Genomic DNA, 7470 nt, shown 5'->3' on the forward strand with positions numbered 1-7470 from the left:
GAAATGGTGGAAATGAAATGGTTTCTTTGAGCTGCTCGTGTTATTTAAGTCCGTGGCTTGAGAGCATGTGTTTAGATGTGTGTGTGGTTTTAGTCACATAAGGTGATTATTAGTTTTATTTTATTTGTTTTTTATGGGTAAAAAGAAAGCTAAATACTGAAAAGTCCCGGAGAGTGTGTGCGGGAGACGGTGCCGCGCGCTCATTGGCTGTGTGTGCGCGGGAAGCTTGGGGGACAGCCAATGAGTGGCTCCGTTGCTATGCCGTTGCTATGCCGTTGCTATGCCGTTGCCATGCTGTTGCTCAGAGCAGGGGGAGAGACTCAGAGGAGCAGTATAATGTGTAAGGCAGGGCTTTTCTGTTGGAGTTCTGGGTTAGACCAAGTCTTTCATTGTTAGACCTCATGTAGTCCTGGTTTGGTTCTGGTTCTAACTTGATGTTAAAGCTAATTATGACATGTTTCTGGTAGAAGTGGCCATTGCATGTGCAGCACAGTTAGTGTAGAGTGAGAGCTTAGAGCCAATCAGAGGAGCTGAGGGTGGAGTCAGCCAATGAAGTTCCTCTGTCCAGCAGCGCCACTTTTGAAGTTCTGTTGCCGTGGTGACGAGTATAGACTGTAGGGGCAGGAAAAATATTTGAAAAATGCACCTGAGGAGGCGTTTCCTAGAGGAGCTGGGACAGGCGGGGGAGGGGGATGTTTATGTGTGTGTGAGGCTGACGTCACAGCAGAGCCAATGATTCAACATTAAAACAAAGTATATTTTTAACCATAAGAGAGAGTTTCAGGTTAAGACAAATACTCAAGTGCCAAAATAATGACACATGTACACAGTACTGTTAAACACTCATTGTACACAGTACTGTTAAACACTCATTGTACACAGTACTATTAAACACTCATTGTACACAGTACTATTAAACACTCATTTATACAGTTTATGAGCCCAAAAACATTGATTTGGTCATTTACATAGATTATATCTTTGCTTACATTTTTCTATAACATGTTAAATGTTTTCTCATATTTCAGATGCCTCGTGGAAAGTCTTTCCGTCGTTCCCAGGCAGCTCGGGAGAGGTTGGCAGAGCGGACCCCCGCTCCTGTGCAGCCTCCCACAGCTGATGATGCGGAACTTTACCGTGAGTGTTACTCATTTGTGTCACTATCTTAAGTGTAAACTGTACAGTCATATAAAATAAATACATGTACAATATAAAGATTAATAATTGAATTATTTGTTTCTTTTCTTATTAGCGAAAGGAACAGGATTCCGCCATAAGGTCCGCCGATGGCCAATGTCCAAGCTGACGGGAAAGCAGCACAAATTGGCCATCCCTCCTCCGAGCCCCAGCAAGAAGGTTTGCCTTTTTTTATTATTAAAGAAAAACATTACAATAATCCTTATGAACTGAAATGACTGTGCATTGTGATATTATAGGTCTAACTGATTTTCCTCTATTTTAAGTGTAAACAATTGTACTCAATTGGCAGATGATTTTATCTATCTACTCAAATCTATGTTACATCGTATTATTTAAAGAAAATTGGACTTGGTTTAGTAACTTTTCATGTTATTAACTGCCATTATTGTGCTGTGTTTTTCCAGTTTGTTCTGATTGTTGGGGCCAGCCATCTGCGCCACTTCGTAGATGGCTATGTCAAGATACCTGGCAACAAGGTATCGTTTGGCATCAGCTGCACCCCGGGAGCGAGCGCCGCGCAGCTCGAGGTCGAGCTCGCGAACGACAGCCGCCATCCATCGCTCATGGATCGCAGGCCATCGCTCGTGGTCGTGACCGCTCCCTCCAACAACCTCAAGTCCAGCCGTACCATCTCTGAGGCTGGTGTGGACTTTGCCCACTACTTGGCATCCGTCTGCAGCCGCTGGCCTGAGGTCTGTGTCCTGGACTTTCCACCTCGCGGTGATAGTCCAGTGTATCTCCAAGAGCACCTGCGGCAGGAGTACCACCGTGTTGCAGCACGCATGGGTGAGTATTATAGGGATACATTAAACTATAGAGTCTGATCACCATATATGTTTAATTTTATTTGAGCTTTCATAGACATTAATGCTATGTTTGTATTTTTATGTTCAAGGTATCAAGTTCTACCCTGCGGCTGAGTACTTCCCGCTGAAAGAACAGCACTTGCGGTGCCATGACGGTGTAAGTTCTCTGATATAGTTTGAATCAGATGCAAGTTCATCTGCATTACAAGTCTAGTAGAAATAATTAACTCAGTAAAATGGTGCCCAGAATGACTGTTTTTGTCCCATATCTTTCACAGGTCCATCTGAGCGACACTGATGGGGGGATGAAGCTGTACGCTGACCTGCTGTTCCAAGTGTCCTACATCCACATGGAGACACATCCCAGTCCACCCCCTGTGTCTCCACCCCCCCCCCCACCAGTCATCAGTGATCCAACGCCGGATCCTGATGCCTTCACCCTGGTGGAAAGGAGACGGAGGAACAAGGTGAGACTTGCCTCTACTTTCAAAGCTTCAGCTCCATCAGTGCATGTTATTAAGACTGTGGATACTGTCCTTACAGAGGAGCCAGCTGGGGAGCCCCGCGCACTCCCAAAGGGGTCCCAAGAGGCGGCTGGTTCAGCAGGAGGTTTGTAATATTTCTAAACCATTTGGCATCTTTGTATTATTGAATTGTTATATATTAATGATTGTGTTTATTTTTATTCTTTTAAGGTGGAGTCTGTCTTCTCCATCCCGCTTTCCCCCGTTCTCTTCAGCAGAGCCATGCTTAAGAAGATGGACAAGCTTGTCCCTTCTGGCTCTGAGGAGTGCAAGGTGAGCTCTTATGCTTTGCAACACAATGTTGAAATGAAGTAAAAGTGGATGATTTGCCCTGTATACAAATATGAAGTATTTATGTTTTTTTTTTTGTTCTTTAATTATTAGGCGTCACGTGCGAGACGTCAGAAAGCTGCTGCCTCAAAGCCAAGCCAACCCCAGCGGAAGGTTTGTACCTTTTTCTGCTTGATATATTGTATATTTAACCTCTTAACCCCCACCTTGACTGAGCACATTTATTCCAGTGCACCTTTACCCAAATCTAAAAGCTTCTTGGCCAGTGTAACAGCTCATTTAAAAGCTAAGATCTGCAAAAGTGATCATAACTTTTTTGTCACATTTTTACCCCGTTTTTTTAAGCGCTTTTGCTGTGTTTTCATTGTGTTTTTATGATTTTTCACAGCTTTTTGTCATTTTCATTGTATTTTTGTGGCTTCTTTGTTTCATTGTCATGACTCTTTAGTCGCCTTTTCAGGCCTTTTTTATTGTGTTACTGTTGCTTTTCCGGCATGTTTTTTCCAGTCTTTTGCAGTTTTTTTGAACACTTTTTTTGGTTGCGTTTTCATTCTCGTTTTTATCTCCATTTTGACACTTTGGTCAAGAAGCTTTTAGATTTGGGTAAATGTGCTCAGTTCAGGTGGGGGTAAAGAGATTAAAGACTGAATATTTAAATACATTTCAGGTGAAGGCAGCAAAGGCAGTGAAGGTGAAAGCCAGTTCACCTCCCACTCCTACAGCACCTGCGGTGCCAGACCTGGTAAGTGTTTTAGAATGTAAACAATGTGCATGTTATTATTATAAAGCCTTTCAGACGTGAACCACAACATTCTTTTCATTTTGTCATTTCTTAAGCGGCCCCCCGCCGAGGTCGTGGTGGTGACACCTGCTCCGTCACCCACCGGTGCTGCGAAGATCCTGGACTTGAAGCTGAAGGACCGGGTAGGTGTCTTTAGTGTGGGCTTACATTATTTGTATTCAAGTATTTGTCTCATCGTATTTTGTTTATTTACTGTCCAGGCGGTGCCAGCTGTGGAGGTGACGCCTGGAAGGTCATCTACCAGTGCTGATGTGACCGCCGTTTCCCCTGCTGTGATGGAGAAGGACCAGGTTGGTGTCTTTAGTGTGAACTTATTTTATTACTACCTAATACTGATGCGCAGGTCGACCCGACACCCGCAGTGTTTTGTTGAACGTTTAGTTTTATGGGGTAAATGTATCATTAGCGTTTTTGTTTAGATGTCACCTGGCCTATCACTTCTGTATAACTTTGATCACCACTACAAATGCGGCACATTAGCAGTGCCCAAGCACATATGGGAAACACACATGTGATTAAAATAATGCATCAACAAGACACAAGGTAAAACTAAAATAAAAAAGACACAGCATCTTGTTAACCTGAGGAGAGCAACACCTTGTAGCGTCAGGTAAAGGCTGCTCCACTTTAGTTCAAACTCTGTTTAGTTTGACGGAAAGAGATGTTCATAACGTGATAGAAGTAAAGCCTCATGATAGTTTCTGCTCCTTGTTTCATGATAAGCGATTTCAAAGGTTCCTCAGCGGTGCAGTAGCAAAACAAAGCATCAAGTGTTAATTCTCCACTGACGCGCTCCTGTTTAAAGGAATAGGCCACCGTTTTTACATACTGAGATATGTTCTTACCTTAGCTTTGACGAGTTCTTTAGGACCTGTCTGGTCTTCACCCGTGCCTTCAGTCACGTAAACACAGCTTAGACGGCGTTAGCATTTAGCCTCTCTCCCCCTCTCCTCTATAGCTCCAAAACTGGTCAAGATAGAAGCTGCCAAGTTCCCAAGGGGAACTATATTGTAAGGCGTAATAATACCAGGAGTAGTTTGGCATCCGCGCAGTAAAGTGAAGATTACTGCGCAGATTTCGAACTACTCCTGGTATTATTACGCCTTACAATATAGTTCCCCCTTTTATCCGCTTAGAAAATCCACATTGTTTAATTTTGTGTAATTATACTTTGTAGTGTAACACTTCACGTAACCATAATTAAATAGGGAAAACATGGAAGAGCTTGGTAGCTTCTATCTTGACCTGTTTTGGAGCTATAGAGGAGAGAGGGAGAGGCTAAATGCTAACGCTGTCTGTGCTGTGTTTACGTGACTGAAGGCACGGGTGAAGATCAGACAGGTCCTAAAGAACTCGTCAAAGCTCAAGTAAGAACATATCTCAGTATGTAAAAACGGTGGCCTATTCCTTTAAGTCAGAGCAGCTGCAACGTGACTCATGTTGCAGTTTTTCAATGTGTGCGGGTTCGGGTTGGGTTGGCAAACTCTTTTTTTTCGGGTCGGGTGGGTCAGGTTTGATTTACAGTGGGTCAGGAAAGAAAACGACCCGTACTATCTAAATATTTGTCTCATTGTGTTTTATTCATTTACTGTCCAGGCGGTGCCAGCTGTGGAGGTGACACCCGGAGCGTCATCTACCAGTGCTGATGTGGGCGCCGTTTCTCCTGATGCGATGAAGGACCAGGTTAGTGTCTCCAGCATGACCTTTATCCTCTTAACCCCTGCATTAACCGGGCACATTCTCTCCAGTTCAACTTTACCCAAATGTAAAAGCTTCTTGAAAAAAACATATCTTAATAGCGACAAAAACACAGCATAACAGGTGACAAAAAAGTCACGGGTTATGTCCACAACACAGCGGCGGTTGTGTCCACATTGGGAACATTTTAGAGCAGTTTTGTAGGTCTTTGCTTTCAAATGAGGCATTACACTGGCCTACAGGCTGTGAACTCTCCAATCAAGAAGCTTTTAGATTTGGGTAAAGCTGAACTGGAAAAAATGTGCTTGGTTAAAGGAATAGGCCACCGTTTTTCCACACTGAGATATCTTCTTACCTGAGCTTAGGAGTTCTTTTGTAGCTGTCTGGTCTTTATGTGTGCTCAGTCACGTAAACAGAGCACAGATGGCATTAGCATTTAGCCTCTTCTACGGGACCAAAAGGGAGTGAAGTTAGAAGCGACCAAAATCTTCCAGGTTTCCCCTTATTTACATACGGTTACATGAGCCTTTACACAATCCAAGTATAGTTACACAAAATTAAACATGACGATTTTGTAAGCGAATAAAAAGGGAACTATATTGCAAGGCGTGGTGATATTACTACGCCTTGCAATATAGTTTATATATCTTTTTATCCGCTCAGAATATGCACATGTTTAATTTTGTGTAACTATACTTGGATTGTGTAAAGGCTCATGTAACCGTTTGTAAATAGGGGAAACGTGGAAGAGCTTGGTCGCTTCTAACTTGACCTTCTTTGGAGCTATAGAGGAGAGGGGGAGAGGCTAAATGCTAACGCCGTCCGTGCTCTGTGAAGCACCTGCACCTGTGAAGACCAGACAGCTACAAAAGAACTCCTAAGCTCAGGTATGAAGATATCTCAGTATGGAAAAACGGTGGCCTATTCCTTTAAGCTTATGCTTGCCTATATTATGGTAAAAATCTGTTTTCATTAACAAAACTTCCAGCATCTGTACATGCAATGTGATTTAACCTCTTAACCCCCAACATAACCGAGCACATTTTCTCCAGTTCGGCTTTACCTAAATCAAAGCTTCTGTACTGTAGAGCAACAGTGTTACGCCTCATTTGAAAGCCAAGGCCTACAAAACTGATCCTGTTTTTGTTGTGTTATCGTTGCATTTTTGTTACGCTCTTTTGTCATGTTTTTGTTGCATTATTGTTTCTTTTCTGGCACGTTTTTGTCGCTCTTTTTCTCACTTACTTGCTTAGCTTTTGTCACTTTTTCATGGTCTTTCTTTTTTGTGTGTCCTTTTTCTTATGTTTTCATCGCTCTTTTGTCACATTTTCATCCTCGTTTTTGTTGCTATAACTTTTCCCAAAAGCTTTTAGATTTGGGTAAAGCTGGAGAAAATGTGCTCAGTTCAGGTGGGGGTTAAGAGGTTAAAGCCTGATGTACTAAACTGAAATCTAAAGTCTGTCTGTTACATTTGTTTATCAGATTTGCACAAGTAATATAAAAAGGTTTCTACTGATGAATAGCTTGTACCATTCTGTGAAATGTGCCTGTTTCAGTTTGAAGTAGTGCTTGCTATTAACCTCCTGCATTAGTAAATCATCTTTTGTATTAGTAGAGGTTAATTCACTGTTAATACAGAATTAGTTATTTTGTAGTATATTCTCAACCAAACATAAACTTTCAGGCCTTTGCCATGAAGGAAGCCTGGTTCCCCTCTCAAGTTTTTCCCATAGCATTATGAATAAACCAAGTATTGTTTTTTTCCCTATTACACATTGCTGTATCATATGCTTTGTATCTTTTATAGGGCAGGAAGAAGAGGAGGAAGGGTCACAACCGCGGTCCAAGGAAACTCCTTGTTAGGACCAAGAGTGACCAGTCACCCACTGATGACCTGAAGATCCTGGACTCGTTGCTGGAGGACCTGGTCGGTGTCTTTGATGTGAACTTATTTTATTACTATATATTAATACTATGCTCATTGTGTTTTATTCATTTACTGTCCAGGCGGTGCCAGCTGTGAAGGTGACCCCTGGAGCATCACCTGCCAGTGCTGATGTGGGCGGTGTTTCTCCTGCTGTGATGGAGAAGGACCAGGTTGGTGTCTCTAACTTTAAAAGCATACTTTACATGCATAACCTGTCTGTGT

General features: G+C 42.6%; 1 long non-coding RNA gene across 1 annotated transcript; it reads left to right on the forward strand.

Moving 5' to 3' along the window:
• The first annotated feature begins 1936 nt into the window (after positions 1–1936).
• Positions 1937–2408, forward strand: LOC306968522. The gene is made up of 3 exons (XR_013793261.1): positions 1937–1986; positions 2096–2163; positions 2285–2408. It is a non-coding gene; the product is annotated as an uncharacterized lncRNA (long non-coding RNA).
• Positions 2409–7470: the final 5062 nt, after the last annotated feature.

The sequence above is a fragment of the Gobius niger genome (genome assembly GCF_951799975.1).
Source record: "Gobius niger genome assembly, chromosome: 1".
NCBI classification, from domain to species: domain Eukaryota; kingdom Metazoa; phylum Chordata; class Actinopteri; order Gobiiformes; family Gobiidae; genus Gobius; species Gobius niger.